Source organism: Agelaius phoeniceus, chromosome 4, assembly GCF_051311805.1.
Source record: "Agelaius phoeniceus isolate bAgePho1 chromosome 4, bAgePho1.hap1, whole genome shotgun sequence".
Classification (NCBI taxonomy): Eukaryota; Metazoa; Chordata; class Aves; order Passeriformes; family Icteridae; genus Agelaius; species Agelaius phoeniceus.
In genome coordinates, this window is record NC_135268.1 from 13236494 (window position 1) to 13256502 (window position 20009).

The following is a 20009-nucleotide window of genomic DNA, read 5'->3' on the forward strand; positions in this document are numbered from 1 at the left end:
CTTCCCCTGTGGTGTTGATATCTCCCCACAAATGAGTCATCTCTGCAGTAATAAATAATTTGTCACTGTGAGTGCAGCAGGACTTTTGAAGCTCCCACATAGGACCTGAGGTCTTTCACTTAATATTCATTTGGCCTGGCAAATGGTAGCCTCTTCAAGTATTTTATTATACAAAATTGCTTTATTTTAGAGCATCATTGCTTAATAGATGTGCTTTTACTTATCTTGGGAGTTTGTCTATTGTTTAGCTTACAAACTCCTTCCCCCCCATTATTTTTACTCATTCTGAGTATAAATTGCAAGTTCAGATTATTTTTAGTCAATCTGATGAAGTCCTGAGATGTGAGGTTGATCAGTGGCTGCCTTCATGATTTCAGGCTGAAATATTTGCATGTACTCTTTCACTTCATTGGTGTTGGATTGCATTGTCATATGACTGTTTTAAAGGCATTGTATCTCAAATACAGAACATGCTTTGCTATTGTTCTGAAAGATCATCTGGATTAAGTTCTGAAGCTACAAGTTTGTAGAAAAGAATAAGTTTAGTGCTGCATTCTACAAAATAGGGAGTTGATTCCAATGAGATGGGAATCTTGGTTCCTCTTCCCTGTTTTTAAAAAATACTTATTTACTGTAATACAGACTAAGGAGCAGTATAGAATTTTTTTCTGTTGATGAGCACTTAAAGAAATCTGCAGGACTTCCCAGCTCAGGCTGGTTGTAGGAGAAAGTGCTGCTCTCACTAAGGAAGGGTAACAGGAGGCAGGTTGGGATAAATTGGAATCTATTTCTGACCTTGCCTATTACCTAATAGGAAACATATGAATTTTCCATTCCATTTCATTGAAATTTTATATATTTCTGTCCCAGTTGGTCTTGGGAAGATGCTGTCAGAGAGGAAAGATGGAAATCCAGTATTGAGAGAAGGTGTTGGAGAAGGGAGTGGTTTGTGGAAGTTCTGATCTATTTTCCATCTTGTCACTGCCTTGGGGCCAATTTTTGATGTGGGGCCATGAAGGCCAAATAAATGAGCTGTAACAGAGACAGAGTGGGGCTAGCAAGAGGTAATGCAGATGGGAAAAGGTGCTCCCAGCTGGAAGAGGCTGGATGTCCTGGGGGATGTCATTCTCTACTGCTTACTTGAGTTCTCCTGCCTGTCTTGGGCACAAAGTCTTGGGACTTTGTTTAGGATGGGTGGGGGAGTGGTAATGGCCAAGGGTTCTCTCTCAGTGTCTGGGATGCTGTAGGGTATATAGGAGAATTCAGTAGCATAATGTATTTGGTAATGATCAAATGTTAGAGTTATAATTTAGCATAAAATTTCCAATAAATACTGTAGCCATTTTCTTGCCATTGAAAATTTGGAAAGATTATTTAGTAAATTTTTGATGCAAGTAAATGCAAGATTATTTAGTAAATTTTTGTGCTTCTTGCTGGCAGTAAATCTTTACATATGTTTGGGATTTTTGCTGGTTTGTCTATTTTAACTGAGCTCCTTTAATGGACCTTACTTGCACCTAATTTTCGTTCTTATGTAATTATGCTTTTCTTAAAATTGCATTGTTGGGTTTTGAGAGAAACCAGTTTTTCTGTGTGGATCTGTTCATGCAGCATGTTCCTTTCCATAGCTTATGACTTCCAGGCAAGCCAGATGAGTGTTGTTCATTAGTTATCAGTTCAGAAGTACCAGATTGAGAAGGGATAACTCCTGTTTGCAGTGCAGTTTAAATCTGAGCTTGTGTCCCTGAGGGCAGTTTTTGTGTGAATCCCATCTGCTGGCTGCTACTGAGAACTGCAGAGAACCTGTGAAGATCCTCCTCTTTGACTTCAGAAGTTTGTGGGTTTTTTTGTTTTTTGTTTTTTTTTTTTTTTTTTTTGTGAAAGGTGTTGTTCTGTTCCATGCTTCCCTGAATTTTCCAATATTTTATCTAAAAAGCTAATGTTTATTTGATTATCTCTTTCTTATGTGTTTATTTCTCATAAGAATGTGAAGTTATTAAAACCTTGGTTACTTTGCTCATGTTTAGCAGCCAATGGTGCAGGATGTGCACCATTATTGGGCATCTCACAATGTAATGAGTTAGAAATGGCAGCTGGAGAAAGTTTTACACCATTCTTAGGATTTCTCTGCAGATAAATGGCTCAGTTTTGTCATTGTGCCTTTCTTGGCTCTCTCTAATTTTTAGGCATTGCTGGTTTTAACAACCCTGAGAGACTACAGTGCCCAAGCACTTGCTTTGTCAGTTGGTCATAATCTCCCAATTCCTAATTTATTTGTTATTCAGAACTACAGCAGAATTTGATGCAGATTTGTTTACAGACTATGTACTCTTCCTGATGACCTTTGGTGCTTCTATCAGCTCTATGGAGGTGATTTGGTTTTTTCCCAGGGTGGCAGGCCTTAAGTAGCTGATGACTGATGTGAAGGTGTGTTTTCAATCACAAGATCTCAAATTGTCTATTTAGAACTGTGTGTGTGGCTGCGATAATGAAGTTCAGTCACTTACTCAGCAGACTTATTTGTTTTTCACACTATTCTGGCCCTCATTTGGATGATGTATGTCACTATAAGGCACAAATTGCTTGCTTACAGAAACAAAAATTCTTGATTGTACTCTGTTAGAACCCTTTTGATCAGAGGGAATTGCTTTTGGAAGATTGGAATCTTTTATTTATCATCTACTGCAACTCTGTCAGTGCGGGGAGAGGCAAAATATTAGACAGGAGTGATACAAACCCAAGCTTTCAAGTACTGTTTGTTGACATGTGACGAATAGAGCAGATAATTTCTTCCTTTCATGACTCATTCTTTCTTCAAAAATTGGGCAGATGAAGTCTTTGGAGCTTGCTCCAAAGTGGATGTGTGTTCATCTGCACCCGAGCCTTGTTAAAGGCAGAGACTCGGAGTCAGTAATGCTGCATTCTGTTTTGTTTTCCCAAGTAGCTGTCAGTGCCATTAGCTGAGCACATAAAACATGGATATAATATTGAAGAATAGAAAAATTGCAGTTTTATGGCTGCACTTCAACTAAATGTGGGTGCACTGGGCATGGCCAGGTTGTTTTAAGCATTAGTACAGGTATATTCAGCATGTGTGCACCTGTACCTACATCAGTGTGCATTAACTCAGATTGGTATGGGAATTGGGGCATTAGGTTTAGTTTATTTTCAGTGGCACAAATATTCTCTTTATGTTTCTAGTTTAACCATCAAGAGCAAGTCATTAAAGCAAATATTCAAGATATGATGATTTTCTAATGTAAATTATAGTAACTCTCATTTCTAACAGATGTGTTTAATGGGCCCCAAGATAACAGACAGGCACACGGTGCAAAATAAAATAGAAACCAAGTAAATGAACTCTGGCTTTTCACTTAAGAACCTGTGATGAACCACTTTGTATCATTTACCATCAATGATGCACCATGACAGCAGCCATTAGTACAATGGTTAAGGAAAAGCTAAAGTCGGGGCACAATACTAATCAAAAGTACATAATTCTTTGAGAATTCCTGAGAATGTGCTCTTTAGCAAAGGAAAAATTACATATTTAACATTGTTATTTCATTCTTCATTGAATTAATTGATTCTGTTAAGCTACAGTAAAGGAAAAGATGCAACACATGGCAAACTTTATACATTATATTCCTATGTATATGAGGCAAACTGTCTTTTATATGTTATATATGAAATATGTGGTCCCCCCACAAACTGATTTTATATTAAAATAGGCAATATTTAGTTTTGAAAGTTGTGTCAAACTCATAGGAAATCCAACAGAAGTGACAACTTGAGAAGCCTCTGCATTTCAGCAACAAGAGCTTAGGAGACTTGGGTTTTTCAGAATCAGCAGTGAGCTCCTGCTGATGTATTCAGAAGAGAAAACCAGGTTATTTTCTTGGAGAATTGAGGCTTTACTTGATATTCCAAATGTAGAATGTGATAGCTTTGCAATATCCTACAAGATGGGTTAAGGCAGAATTAGTATCTGATCTGTGTTAAGGAAGAAAAATTGGAGCTAATAAAGGACCAGAGATTTGGTTTAGATTTAGACTGATACAAATAGGCACCAATTAGAGCTTAGTGCCATGGGAGGATATAACAACCATGAAATATTCAAAGAATGCCTTAGTTCTGTTGAAATGAGCAAAAAAGCTATTTTGGGCATGAGAAGTGATAATTTACTTTATAGCTATGTTGGCATGGGTGGGCCAGAGCTGCATCTTAACCCTTTACCCTCAGGCTAATGTTGACTATTTCTCTGTGCATTGATTCTTAGTGATTAGTCAACAATGGCTGTAAGATTTCCCTTGTGTTACTCAGTGTTTCGTGTTAACGTGTGCCTTTCATTGCCCATGAGGTGGAACCAAGCCTGAGAAAGAAAATAAATATCAGCTGCAATTTTTGTGAGAAAAATAGGTGATACATAAACTCCTGTGCCTGTGAGGGCATCTCTAAGAAATCTGGGGTTGTTTTTGCCTTCTTGTGCCACACCTGTCATCCAAAAGCTCTTGTATCTGTAAAGTAAGGATGTGTTTTATCTGTGGAATGCTGGAGGCTCAGGTGCCTTTTTGTATTTATTTCATACTTTCCTATCCATGAAAGAATTTTTTCAGGATCTGTAGGATCCAGTGCCAACAGGATCTGTAGCTGCAGAGATTAAACCTCAGGTTATCTTATTCCTTTTTTTCATAGTGGCTAAAATATATATGGTGCCACTTGGATTAAGAGCTGTCCAGAGAGGATCATTAGGCTTAATGTGTCAAATGATTCACCATCAAAAACAGAGCAAGTCTTCTATAAATGGCACAAAATAGATTTTTGCAATTGATTGGACTCAAAATATTTAAGCCAAAGAGGATTTTTTTTTTGCTAGGTTCTCTGGAGCAGACAATGGCCCCTTTGTAAAGGCTGCTTAGGCTTTGGGAATTGCTTGTTGTGGTCCCTGTAACCAGAGGAAGAAAAGGCTGAGTTTTTGGGAAATAGTGATCTCATCAGTGACATTGTTGTAAAGCATAAAGGTGGACATAAATGATATCAAGTCATGACTCATCAGAGTTTGTCTACATGAGCTCAAGATCTGACCCAAAATAATTGCTGGAAGCAAGTGAGCTGTGTTGTACTTGACCTTCCCATAGAAAAATCCCCAGGAGAGAAAGACTTCAAATCATTTCAAAGTTCAGGAGATCTAGAAGTATATCAGTCCCAGTGCAATCTCTTTTCTCTCTTTTTTTTTTTTTTTTTTTAATTACTATATTTAACCATACAAGTGTCATGGGGAATGGCTCTCTGGGGAGAGATTTAACAATAATATAAGTGGGGATTTATGTTGCTAACAGTTGTTTTTTGCCTTGGTACGTGGAACTCTTCTCTCTACATTTTTGCTGGGTTTTTTTTCCCTTTTACTAGTAATGGTAAAAAAATGATAAACATTTATCCTGGCAGCAGAGCAGTTTTGCTTCTGTTGCTGCCTACCTGAGTGTGTGTGACTGTCCTTCTGTCCTTAGTCCTGTTTTATCTTACAATACTCAAGCTGTGCCATTCCTGGGCTGTGGAATGGTATCCCATCAAATGAAGTCTCCTTCTGGAGATGAGCTTGCAGCTTGGATTTCACTGCTTCTCACTTGTTGGTCTTTGAGGTCTCGGCTGGGATTTTGCAAGTCACTGCAAAGCAGTGGGTTTGTAGCACACTGCTTTTTTTGATGGCCAGTAGTAACAAACTGAGAATATCTAGCCATTGCAACATTTACTATGAGAATCTTTGGGAAAGTCACAATTCCCAAAAGTTTGCTGAAGGCTTTAGTGGTTTGTATTGCCCTAAGGCTGACAATCATAAATGCTGCAGGTTTAGAAACTCAGAGCAGAATGTTTTCCCCATTTGGGGGGAAAAGAGGGACCCTGCCTTAGCACCAGTTCTTCAATACATGGGATACTCTGCTCTCTTTCTTACAGACACTTTAAATTCAATTTCTGAAGGTTTCCTAGGTCAGGGAGTAATCGAGGTTTGGAGTTAGTGCTGTGTAAAGGTCTCTTGGGCTGCTGAGGAGGGCTGAGGTGCTTTGGCGTGAGCTCTGTGCCTGCCAACTGTGCCTCTGGGTTTGGTTTCCTCACTGCTGCTGCCTGGGGTGGGTTTGCAGCCCTACCAAGACAGCAAGGAGCATGGAAATGCAGAGATACAGCACCATGTTCCCCCACACAGGCTTCCCTCCAACATGCACTTTGTTAGGATACCATGCCCTGGGTCTGGCAGGACATGAACATGTTCGCTTTCTGAGCAATTTGCCCTACAATCTTGGGGCACTTGGACAAACAATAGTAATATTGTTGAAAGGCTCTGGCAGGAAGCTTCTCCACTGTTCTCCCTCTGATGGCTTCACAGATTGTTGCTTTCCACAGGCAGCATTTCCCAGGAATGCCTCTTACTCAAGTTTTCCACCCTTTCCCCTGGAGTGGTGCCTTATGTTTTCCAGTAAGTTATTTGCATATTAAATAGCTTGCTCTATCCAGAGATTTGTAGTTCCAGTTTATTTTGGAACCTTGGTTAGATGAACTTTGGTCCAGTCAAGCATTAGGTGGGACTCCTTCTTCCATCCTTTTATTTTGATAACTAAATTAAGAAGTTCTGGCAGTATGTACATGCCTTTTTATTGTCACGGGGTAATGCTTTGGAAGAGCTGAAGGGACTGGTTACCAGCTAATTATGGGCAAGTGAGCCTTGCACAAACATTCTGGAATAGTTGCCAAGTGCTGGCAAACATGTCAAAAGGGCAAAAGCAACAATTTAACTATTCTGTGCAAGTGTCTATCCAGCATGTATCCATCACTGCACCTGAGGTGATCCATCCTGGAGTATTCATCAGCAAGTAACAATTACAGAGCCCCTTAAAATCTCCTCAGGATAATTAGCAAAAAAGAGAACCCCATCAATAGTGGGGGGCTGGGGGCAGCTGGGTCTCTTGGATCATAACTGGTGCTGCTGTGGGGGGGAACTGGGTGGGAATCAATTGGCTGCCATGGACAGCTGCCGGCTGACGTGAGCTGCCATGCTGGCTACTAATTGAAACTCAAAGGGAAAAGAATTGGCTGGTTGTTGCAATTCTGTGAGGATCTCTCTGTTTCTGAGGAATTTGGGGCTTAAGTTTTCAAATAGATGCCCAACTCTGCTGGGCTTGGATGTGCAGGGTGGTATATTCTACAGGGCTTTGGTATCTGCAGACACTTTGTCCCTTCTGCCTCTGCTATCCCCAGCTGGTCATGTTTGAAAACTGCCAATTAATTCTCAACTATCTTTTCCTTTTTGTTTTGTTTGGGTTTTGGTGTCAGTGTTTTTTAATTCTGCTCTGAGCATCTTCTGGATAAGAGGTAGATTCCAACATGCAATTCTGAGCATTGTTTTTAGCCTAATGGGTGCAAGCATGATAAGTAATAAGTGGGATTGTTCTTATTTTCCTTTGGGGTGTTTTGTTTGTTTGTTTGGGATTTTTCCTTGGTTTTTAATCATAACTATTCTAAAAGATTAACACCAACCTTAAACCAAATTGACAATAAAAATCCCAAACATGGCATAGATGAGAGCAAAAGTGATCTAACAACAGATATTGTCCTTTTTGGATACATTTGAGCTCATTTGAAATCATACCCAGGGGACATATCAATCCAAAGCAAGCTCATCATAGTTATTGGCTACATCAACATGAAATACCGTGTGAATCACTGAAATCAAATGGTCATGAGATCTGTGCTCATCCACTTTGTCTTGGTTGGTAAATATCAAGTAGATGTTGAATAATAGATTTGAATAAATCATACTCTTGAGTTGGAAACTCAGATGGCATTGGTGACATTCTGAAATTCAGTGCTTTATGTAAGCACAGTGAGACCAAGCAGGGCAGGGAAAAAATCAAACCATTGAAAGGCACGCAGCTGGGTAACTCAATAACCCGTGTATGCAGGGCATTCCACCCAGCGGGACTTTAACTCTGCGAGCTGGGCCGTCCGGCTCCGTGCTGGAGAGCCGTCCCCCGGCCCACCCCACGCCATTGACATGCATAGCTGGCCTGGTAGGTGTAAAAATAGCCGGGCAGCGCCTGAATTGGAAATGGTCACCGAGCGCTGCCCGCAGTTGCTGGGGTTTCGGGTTCTGCGGGACTCGGCTCGGCTCGGGGGGCCCGGGAGCAGTGGCCGAGGAGCGGAGCACAGGCGGGACCCCCCTCCCGGCCGGTCCCCCGTCCTCCGGGAGTGCCGGGCACCCGCTGCGGGGCCAGAGCCGTCCCCCTGCTCCGAGGGAGCAGAAGAACTGATATGGGCAATGCACCCATTTGCCAGGCTTGTCATTCAGAGAAGGGCTTAAGGACACAGGGGAACATACAGGACTTGGATAGAACTCCCGATTATTATGGATACAACAGTGAAGAAAGCAAAGAGCCTGAAGCCCTGGTAAGTTTGGCTGAAGAAAACAGGAATCACAGGGAAAAATTCAGATCAGGGTTGTGCATGTTGCATTTGCGAAGGATGGCTTTGCTCACAACCTTACTGGATAGCTTGCAGTACTGAGGGGTCTGCTAAACTTGTCCATGCAGAAGCTTTGCTTTGCTGCCCTGTGATTAAAAAGCAGCTGTCGCTGAGCCGTGCAGTGGCTTCAAAGCATTGTCAGCTACCAGGAGGTTGAGGTATGTGAAGAGAGAACCCTGTGGGTGAAACAAGCCCTGCAATGAATGGATGTTATCCAGTTATCATGGTTTGCACAACTGCTAGAAATGATCCTGTATTGATATTTTTCCAAACTTGTAGTCAGTAGTTTACTTTTGAGCTGCTGCCTGCCCACTGCATATTGTTTTCTGTGTGCAATCGAGACAGTGCCACACAGATCCTCATGTAGATGAGGGTTACAGTGAGTGGGACCAGGCACAGGCAAGGGGTCACACTTATGGCACTAATGTCAGCATTTGTGCAGCAAACCAGAAGAAAATCGTTAAGATGTGAATGCTTGCAGTATCTATGGCAAATGAAGTGTCTCTTCTCTCTTTTTCCCTTTATTTCTCATTCTGTTTGAGAAATTCATTAAGGGGTTATTTCTTTCCAAATTGGCAATGGAAGTATATTGTGTCAAAACTTCTGGCAGCATAGGAAGATCATTAAACCTTCGGTGTCAGTGTATCCAAATCTCATGTTCTCTGCAGCTGATGTATACTAGAATTGGTCTGTCTGACCTGGTGCTTTGCACATGCCTCAGTTACTGCAGTGCAGCACAGAAGAACAGGAGAGCTGAGTTCCAGTGTTTGTAGGGGAAGAGGAGACCCAAGGCACTCCCAGCAGCAGCTCACAAGGAGTTTTGCATGTCCCAGAAAACACTTTTGATGATGTGTTGGATTTCTGGTAGCACATTTTTTTGGCTGGATTTTTCTGAACAGTTTTATGTTGTATTTCACTGACAACACAGCTGGACCCATTCTTCAGAGAATCACAAAATGGTGATTGGAAGGAACCTTAAAAATCATCTAGTTCCAAACCCTCTGAAATAAAACTTTCTTCAGGCTAAAACATGAAAGTAACCTACTTCTTAGGATACAGAGGATACAGACAGTTTTTTTTTTTTCTCCTACCAAGCAGTTTTTGGTTGAATTAACAAATAATCTCCAGTGTTTGTGATGGGAAACATGCAGTCAGGTGGAGTGCCAGTGGGATTTCTTGGGCTGTTGGGGAGGATGGGCCTGCCTCCACTGCCGAGGGTGGTTTCAGTGGGCATGAGAGGATCTCCCTGAAGCTTTTAGCAAAGGTATGGAAGCCCCTGTGACACAAATAAGCAAACTGAAACAGCTCTCCCGGCACGTCCAGCCTCTGAGCTGCCCTTCGGCATAAGGTCAGCCCTCAAAGGAGGCAGGAGTGAGCAGCATGTGATCTTTGAGGCTTCTTTTCCTTTTTATTTTTCTGGATACTTTTCATTCAGCCTACCCAGCTTTTCAGAGCAGGCAGAGATCAGGCACTTTGATAATGTCTTTGATGTGTTCAATCATAAGATCTTGGCTTTATGTGACCCTGGCCAAGTTTCTTTAGAATGTCTGTCTTGGGGACTGGCCAAGGGACTGGCCAAGTTTCTTTAGAAATGTCTGTCTTGATTCAGGTTTACAGTGCTTGGGGGATTACAAAAGAAAGTTCCTGTATTTCCCTCAGAATGTTTGCAGTCTCTTATCATCCTTATGAATCGGTACAAAAAAAGTTGGAAGAAGAAGAGGTGTCTCTATATTAGAAATGTCAGTAAAGCTTTGTTCTGCAGGGAGAAATTGTGTATCTATTTTTTTCCCCTGAACAGGAATATGGTATCCAGCACAGTACCCTGTTAGCTATTATAGATTTCCTCTGCTTTTATGTAACTGTAGCCATGCTCTCTGTCTTGGCTCATTAAAAAGAGTTGCCACATCAAGCTGAATACGATGGCTCCAGGAGCCCTGTAGCAGATACGAGGTTCAGAACAATTCAGCTGATATTCAGCCAACTCAGATGGCAAAATTGCTTTGCTAATCTAATCTTGTCTAACCTAAGAATCGAATGCAATCTGCTGCTTCAGAACCAGGTATTCCAGATTGCCTGGGACAGACTGCTCTCTGAGTTGCAGCACAGGATTTTCCTACTGCAGCATTCATAGGAGCTTCTCCTCCCTGCTCAAGGCAGTGGATTTGGCAAGGTGGATTTTAACATCATTGTTGCTTTTCTGCAGGTGAAGTTAGGTGAAACTGGTACCTCTCTCTCTGGCCAGAGCTGAGTTGTTTAAGGTCTAGGCCTAAGATTACAAGGTTCTTCATTTACTGCTTGAGTGTTCCTTTTACCTCTCTGTACAAGTAAGATCTGTGCGATGAGTCTCACTGAATTAGCAACTGTGGTAACACCATTTATTTACAGCTATTTTAGCCCATCTCAAAGCAGCATGAAATGATTTTTTCTGTTTTATGGAACCAGTACATTTGAATCGATGGGCGATCGGTTAATGGTGGTTGGGTGGGTAGAGCAGTTTGACCCTTTAGCACAGATGGTATTCACACATTTCTTTATTAGGAAATGTCACTTTGGCCATAGGGAATGAAAAATTGAGAGTGATAGGATTATCTGTCAACAGTCTGTCATAAACTTCACTTACAGCCTGGATTTTTGTTAAGCCTGGTTATTATCCCACTAGATAAGGTTTGGAGTGGCATCCTAATTCTTTCTAGAGGTGTTCTAGCATTATTACCTCTGTTTAGGAAGATCATCAGTAATGGAAACTTGCCATGGAAATCATTTAGATGCCTGCCAAGTTCTACAGTTGTTACCAGCACCTCAACATCTCAATATATGGTATCCAGAGGCTCCTAAATATTTTTCCTTCCTTTAATATTATTCAGTTCCCCTAGAGGAGATCTTGGTTTCATATAAAATATTTAAGAGACTTGAGTAAATGCGTGTGTCAACTAGGAGAACCAAGACTAATCCTGGGGATCTTCTGAAGATATCCCAAATCCTTACCATTTCAGGATATGACTAAATGATTCTTTGTCTCAAATTTCAGCACAAGAAATGTTCCCAGTAAACAAAAGGATTATGTATTTTTGCTTTTTAGAGTAATTAAGAGATTTCTAGCTTTTAGGATTAATCAAACTAGAAAATCTTTGATTCTCAAAGCCCAAATCCTGTGATGTGCTTGGTTTGTTGTTTTTCAGAATGGTTTCTGATTTTTTTTTTCTCTTTCTTTTTTAAATGCAAAGATTATGTTTCCCAGGTACATTTGAGAGTCTGTTTTTTAGACTCATGCTGATGATAATTCAGACACCCACACATGGTTTCCAAGATGGGATTTACAGCAAAAAGTTTGTTTTGGAGAAGATGAATAGCCCAGGGGAAGGACAGGGATTACACATGCCTCAAGTTCTGCTAGTACTGATGCACTGTCCCTTGTTAGAACCCTGCTAACTGATGTTCCTTTTACTGTAAAATCAGCATGGATTAAAATAACATCTGTCATTTTGAGTACTGCCTTTGGAAGGGACATGCAGCTGGGGAAAAGATTTTATTCCATTCTTTTCCATAGAAAGCTATGCAGTTTTGCCTCACAAATCCTTCATTGACACAGTACAATCAGCAGCCAGGCCAGTATGGCAAGTTAATGAACGGAGTGGGAGGACTCCTACAGAAGTCTGAGGCAGCTAAGGATCATAAAAGGTTTATAGAAGGCATTTGCTTCTTGGCTTGAGGAAGGGGTGATTTTACATTAGTTTTCTCTTCCTCTTCTGTTGCTACTGTATTTGCCAATGTTGGACCAAATTCAGAAACAAGGTTAAGTGTGTATTTAAACCCTCCCTTTAGCAAATAACTTAAATCTATTTAGTTTGAGATCAATTAGACTTAAAGATGTGGTAAAAATTAAGCATAGTTTAAAGTGGTTTTCCAAAATATACCTTTATTCTTTTCTGGTTAAAAACAAAGCCAAACTGATCAGGCATTTGTGCATTCCAGCAGAGAGAAAAGAGTGGCTGGATGGTATCCTGCAAGCTCTGGAATTTCACAGAGTTGGCAAGAGAGTCAAAGGTGTCAAAATTTAACAAGCAGCCTAAAATTAAAGTAATTCCCTCTGAATAATTAAGAATTTTCCTATCAGTAACAAGAGATGGAATAGCTGAAGCCTGGCTTTTCCACTACTAAAAATTAGAAGTGTCTATCAGCATTACCAATTGTTCAGTTGTGTCTGTTTGGAGCAATCTTGGAGCAGGAACTGGTGTTCAGCCCAGGTTACCTGGGCAGTTTCCTCCTCCTCCTTATGTTGCTCAAAAATATGTTTGTTGGGATTGTGTAGCAGCAATAAAAATTTTCTTAAATTTCAAATGCAGCTTTCTGAGAACAGTCTCATAAAAAGATATGAAACTGCCACAGAACTGTTTTATGCAAATCTTGAAACCACCGGAAGTTGATGAATATATATATCTTGGATTTGTAATACATTTTTTATTTATAATGTGCATAAATCATAAATCACTTAACCTAGTTTATTTTCTCAGCTTCTTTTTTTGCCATAGTTCTTTCCATCTCCAGTCATACCAATTAAAGCAATTTCTTGAGGACACTCTAAATCTTGAATCTTGCTGCATGCAGTGTCTCCTTTGGGTTGCAGCCTCTTTGTCTGACACAAGAAAGCTTTTACCAAGATGTATAATAAATGCAAACAGCATTACCCTTCCCACCTGCTCTGGCAATGCGTGATTTGGGCTCCCACACATCCCTTAGCAGAGACAATATTCATTCTGAGGAATGCAGCCCATACTGGAAGGAATCTGGTCAATGCCATCCCAGGTTTCTGGGTCAGAGAATAATTTTTTGTGTTTAAAAATATTTTGATTTGAAATCAAGGATTGTTTGAATCCTGGATCATTTGTAGTGTATAGCACAAAAGCGTTCTTTCTTCTTGTACCTCTTTCACCCACTTGTTATTACAAAATATTTTTGCTGAAAATACCCACAATCTTCATGGCAAAGTGTGGGGTCACATCCGCAATGTCTGTAACAGCGTGGTGAGGGCATCTCCAGCCACAGCTCTAGCTCAGTGCCAGAAGAAGTGGTAACCGTGCCAGCTTTTCCATATCCTTCATGATGTTCTACGATTAATTTGCCTAAGTAGTCCAAGCACCTTAAATTATTCAGGTTCATAATATGTGCTTTAAAGAATATTTTTATTTTTCTGATTTATAACCATCAATATCAACCTAGAGAGACAGACCTTTGACATTTTAAAATAATTAATTACTAGATGCTATTAGCTCCATCTTGGCAGAGAATATTTAATTTGTTAGAGATCTCTTACCTCTGAAATCTGATCTTCCTCTTCACATCTCACAAATCCTGGGATTCTTCTTAACAAATATTAGTTTCTTGTAAGGCCAGTTGTGTCTTTTTCCTGGATAAGAACTTGCTCTAGATTATGAGAACATGATGTTTGTTCAGTGAAAGCTATTATTTTATAATTGTGGGATTTTCAGTTCAACTATTCATGAAAAAATTGCATACAAACAAAGGTACACAGCAGGATGAATCTGATCTGAAATGCCTGTACATGGTTGAATGGCAAAAGCTGAGTGATAAAAATTCTTGTTTTCATATTGAAATAAGAAAATCTGGCCCATTGTTTATCCAGGAATTTAGACACTGAAATTTCTTTAGGATCTGTGATTTAATCTGTCTTCCTTCATCGCTCCCAGTAAATGAATTGAATGAAAACATACATTTTTATGGGCAAAGGAAGTGGCTTTGAAAGCAAAGCACTGTTGTATTTCTTTTCTTTCAGAAGATTAATGTTATTTCATTAAGGGCTGGGAAAATATGTGTCCATTATAGCTGTTATTATCTCATTTAAGTCATTTATCAGTGTTAGATTACTGAGCCTGTGCCGTTGCAAGTGGAATATTTAGCTCTCATTATGGTATGTATATCAGAACTGCAGGCTCAGACTCTGCTCTGGGGGTCTAATTAAAAGCTAAACATATAAGAAACCCTTTGCCTCTTTGCAGTCACTGCTCCATATTCTAGTGTGATGCCCTTTGGAGATCAGCAGCACTTTCAGCTGAATAAAAAAACAATCAGTGTACGGTAGATAAAATGTGAGCCACTGATAAACTTGCTGGCAAATTTTACAGAAAGTATTCCATAAGGAAAAGCGTTTTATTTGAATTCCCATCTTTTGCATCTGAGTGCTGGTATGGAGGAAGATTCCTTAATGGGCAAAAATCCGTATGTGAGGAGTGAGTTGGGTAACAGTAACACCTGGTCTGTGCCACTTTTAGAGTTGCACCCAATTAAATGATGGCTGGTTGGAACAGATGGTTCCTGAAATCAGAGAATAGCCAAGCCAACTGGGACAAAATTTAGTGGTTGTCTCAAGGATGAGAGCTTAAACTGGCACATTAGAAAGGAGGGAATAAAAAAAAGAAAAATATCTGCTTGCATACCTGTTATTTTTCCATTTGCATCTTTAAGTACTGAATAGCATCAAGAAACCATGAAAATTTGAGTTTAGAAGGTGCAACTTTCCTTCTGCCATGAGCTGAATTCTCAACTCCAGGCATTCCCTGGATATACTAACATGATGAGCCAGCAATCAGTTAGGAGCTTCTTAATGAGGAAGAGTTCACAAGCTATCAGCATTTTGCTAATTATAGAAACAGCTGTTGTACAAACAGTGCCTCACAACTCTGGAGTTTTTAAATGGCATTAACACTGTCACCTACCCCTGCCATATTGATTAATTGTGGCTTAACACTGGCTTTACCTGCAATGATAGCATAGGATTCACTTGAACATCGAAGGTTTTTTAACCAACAACAATTTGAGTTTTGAGGTTTTTTATTTATGTAAAGCAGGTTTTTCTCATGTCCTGTTCAGGGGCAATACCTTCACAAGTTACAGCTGAGTAAATTTTTCTCCATAAAATCAAAGCAGTGCATTCCCAAGCCCATGCTTGAAATGTAAGATGGAAAGGGTTATTGCCACTCAGATACACATTGTAATATACAAACAATACACCTTAATTTAACCTATTTGGACATTAGGCTTGAGTTTTGAATTATCTTTTTGCCAGCATTCCATTTACAAACTGTGTTTAGTAGATGAGAAATATTCGGAGGCCCATAGTGCTGGATTGTGTTCTCTCACAGAGATATTTCTGATTTTGGACTGGGGTCATTCAACTTACTTGGATGGGGAAAAACTCAAATCCAGCCTGCAGGAATAGTTTTTCTGCAGAAACAACTTAAAACAAATATTTTTTGGATAATGTTATGATGAAAGCTATCCTTTGAAAACTGAAGCCTTCTACTCCCCCAGTCTTTCCTGCTTATGCATGAAGCTGGTTTTCACTAGCAAATTTGAATATTTTATGGATTTGGTACAGCATATGATTTCAGGATTTATTTTTGCACTTCTCTATAAAATGTCTTTGAGAAACAGGCTGTGTGCAGTAAGTGATGTGGTACATAATGCAATAGGAAGGGCAGCTGGAGTGGGGACAGAGGAACCAGAAGGGAAGGTCTATTTGATTAAAACACTAATTTCTGTATATGATTTATTTGCTGAGATTCCCTGAAATATATGTTTCAAATTCAGGTTAAATTGCAGCAATGTAATTAGCAAGAAAGAGGGAGAATCCACAATCATATATTCATATAGTCACTTGATCATTTCTTGTATTTCCTTATGCAATATCTGACAGCTAGGTAGTTATAAAGAAATGTTTGTGTCCATGCTGTGAGTGTACTTATATTGATGTTTTTCACATTGCAGTTTATTTGTTCCTAGTGATCTGACAATTCTTATTTATAGCTGGAATTACCTATCCTCAGTCAAAAGTTCATAAGAAAAGTTAAAAGATAGGAGACGTCTACAATGTCCAATAAAACCAAATATTCCCAAAAGTCATAGGTTTAGGAATGCACCTTTAGTGTCATCTAGTTCCACCTCCTGTCACAGGCAGGGACCTTCCACTGTCCCAGGTTGCTCCAAGCCCTGTCCAACTGGCTTTGCACATTTCCAGGGATGGGGCAGGCACAGCTTCTCCAGGCAACCTGTGCCAGGGCCTCACCACCCTAACAGGGAACAATTTCTTATGTTATCTAATATAAATTTACCTTTGTATCTATATTGTGTATTAGAATTGCATTGCAAACACAATTCCTTTTTCAAAAAGTAGTTAGTGAGGACTTGTGATGCTCTGTCACTGTGTATGTATTGAGAGCAGTGCATTAGAAAAAGCTGGTTAAATCCACATGTGGTGATTTCAACCCATACTATAAAATACCATCTCAGTATTTTCTAATCCCTCACACCATATTCTTGTATCAGGTTTATAATGTATTGATTTGACTGACCTTAGGGCCTGCATGTACACAGCGTGAACCTTAATTCTGGCTGCCTGGGCTGAGGGTGGAGGGCAGAGCTGCCAGCTGGGACTTTGCACATTAACGTGTTGGCTTTGGGGCTTCCCAAATTACAGGACACTCATGTTCTTGTGCTCACATGTTGCTGCTGCTTAAGGTGAGCTCTTCTCCTGTAAACCTTTCCTTTCCTCAGTGGCAGAGTGTTTGCTTTCAAGCATGATCTGCTTGTAAAAGTGTGTAAAACTCTCAAGAAAACCGCTCAGGGGTGTGTGCTTAGGAAGAGGGGATGTGATAAATACCATATGGTGCACAGGACTCTGGGTCTGTGTTTTTGTCTTCTTTCTTGTAAAGGAAGTGCCTTCAAATGACAGTTTGTTGACAGCTTTTCTTCACCGGTCACCAAACTATAAAGATGGATATGGTGGTTTCAGTGAGAAACACTATGAGGGATGGTGAAGGGGCTATGGGGCATGAGGGCTTTGAGGGGCCATAAAGCACTGTGAAGGGGCTCTGAAGGGCCATGAGGGTCTCTGACAGACTTTAAGAGGCTTTAAAAGGACTGTCAGGGGCTCTGAGGATCTCTGAGGGGCTATGAATGGCTGTCAGGGGCTCAGAGGGTCCGTGAGGGATTCTGAGGGGCCATGAGGGGCTGTGATGGACTGTAAGGGGTTCTGAGAGGCCCTAAAGAGACTGTGAGGGGCTCTAAGGGATTGTGAGGGTCTCTAAGGAACTTTGAGAGGCTCTAAAGGGCCATGATGGACTGTGAGGTGCTCTGAGGGGCAGTGAGGAGTTGTGAGGGATCATGAGGGGTTCTAAAGTGCCATGAGGGGCTCTGAGAGACTTTGAGGGGTTCTAAAGAGCCGTGATGGACTGTGAGGGGTTCTGAGGCTCTCTGAGGGTCCATGAGGGGCTCTGAAGGGCCATGAGGGGTTCCAAAGGGCTGTGAGGGGCCATGAGGGGCTTGAAGGGCCATGAGGGTCTCGGAGGGACTTTGGGAGGCTATTAAAGGGCCATGATGGACTGTGAAGGGTTCTGAGGGGCCATAATGGGTTCCAAAGGGCCATGAGGGGCTGTGATGGACTTTGAGGGGCTCTAAAGTGCTGTGAGGGGTTCTGAAGGGCTCTAAAGGGACTGTGAGAGGTCGTGAGGGGCTCTGAAGGGCCATGAGGGTCTCGGAGGGACTTTGGAAGGCTCTTAAAGGGCCATGATGGACTGTGAGGGATTCTGAGGGGACATGAGGGGCTCTGAGGGATTTGTGAGGGGCTGCAAGTGGTTCTGGAGGCCATGAGGGACCTTGAGGGGCTGTGAGGAGCTCAGAAGACTGTGAGGGGCTGTGTAACAAAATATTTCAAGAGATTATGGAATCCATTGGAAAAACTGACAGATCCAGATTCATTGTCTTCTCTAACATGGTAAGACTACAGGAAACTGCTGCTGTTGTTTTCTGGGGGGATTTTGTCAAAATGCATTTGAATTTGAAGTGTGCTAAAGTGAATAAATGTTTGAGAGAGTCGTGCTGACAAAAATGCTTTAAAAAAGCATTAAAAGAATGGGACAAAGGACAAATTAATGACAACCTATGAAAAATTAGATTTGGCCAACTGGGAAGGAAAATAGATCTGAGTATTCTCAATTTCTAAGTCTTCTAATCCTTGTAACATGTTGCAGAATATTTTCAATGTTTTGTGGCCAGTCTCTTGTACTTGTATGGGAATTTATATATGAAGCATATGGACTGCTGAAATACTCTTTATGTAGACAAGAAGTTAATGTTCTGCATTATGATCATTATTCCGGTGTATGGAAAGTGTTTTGAAGTGACTGGAAGTGATGTACACTACAGTAATTTGATTATGAGGTAATAAAATTATGAATCAAGGAAATGAGAATCTGCTTGGAAAGCATTGCTTGTGTCTTGTTAGCCAGAAACAAATGACATAGAGTTGTGTGGGCTTAGCTACAATCTGAGGTCCCAGCAATAGCTGAGATGTCAGCACTTTTAGCTTTTTATGTTATTCTGTGTGAAAGAAAAACAAGCAATGATTGGTTCATCCCTAAGAACCTAAAGTTGTAGGTGGTAATTTGTTACATCATTCTTTCTTAACCTTTTAAAAGTATAAAGCTGATGATTGTAGTTTTGCTATGGTAAATGATTGTTGTAGTAGTAAAGCAGGAAAAAAATGTGGAGAAAGAAGGTAAAACGTGTATTATTGAGGGCAAAGCTGCTTTTTCCAACCTGTGTGTCCAGATTTACCCCTCATGCACTCAGATATTTGTTGTTTGTTAATGTTTTTACCAAGACATGATTTTTTTCAAAGATACTTAAATATTAAAACGTAATTTGATGTCTTTATGAGCATATCCTGATCCCAGGAAAGGATGTGCTCCCAAAGACATATTTTCATCTTGGCATGTAGCACAGTTGTAAGGAGGCTGATTTTGATGACATCCATCTGTTGCAGATTAAAATAGGTTGGAATCGGGGATTGTGAAGCGAGTGATAAGCAGGGTGACCAAAAAAAAAAATGCATTGGAATGGATTGGGCAAGTGAAATAAGTGGCTGGAAGCGGGAGGGGTTTAGGATATTCTCATGATGAGTAGGAGTGAGTCCCAGCCCGAGGGAGTGTGGGCCGTCCTCTACCTCTGGGTTCTGTTTTGTGTCACAGACAAAGGCAAGAGGGCTGAGGTGTTCCACATTCTGTTGCTTAACAGTATATCCCACAATCTGGCTAAAAAATGAAAGCTTATTTTCATAGGATTTCTGAATCTGTTTTTTTAATGAGAGCAGGCAGTTTAGGGGTGGGAATGTTTGCAGCATGATCCTGGATTTGGATACTCAGCCTTGAGTACTTCATCCGCTTTGTTCTAAGGTTAGCTACATGTGCAGTTCTGCCCACTTTGAGCATAGGTATCTAAAAATAATAGATCTAAATCTGTAAATAACATCTATACACATCTATAAACAACATGCATAGATAGATAAATAATCCATAAAATTATATATATATAAAGAGATTATATATTTATATGTAATTCTCCAGAAAACTACAGTTAGCAAGTTGATGCATTTATGTTTTTCTTGTTGACAATATCAGTTACTATGATTTATGGTTGTTTGGGTT

The 20009-nt window shown here is 40.4% G+C and overlaps 1 protein-coding gene across 37 annotated transcripts in view; it reads left to right on the plus strand.

Moving 5' to 3' along the window:
- ANK2 (ankyrin 2) overlaps window positions 1–20009 on the plus strand; it is a 277436-nt gene that overhangs the window by 139614 nt on the left and 117813 nt on the right. The gene's annotated exons all lie outside the window — the stretch shown is intronic.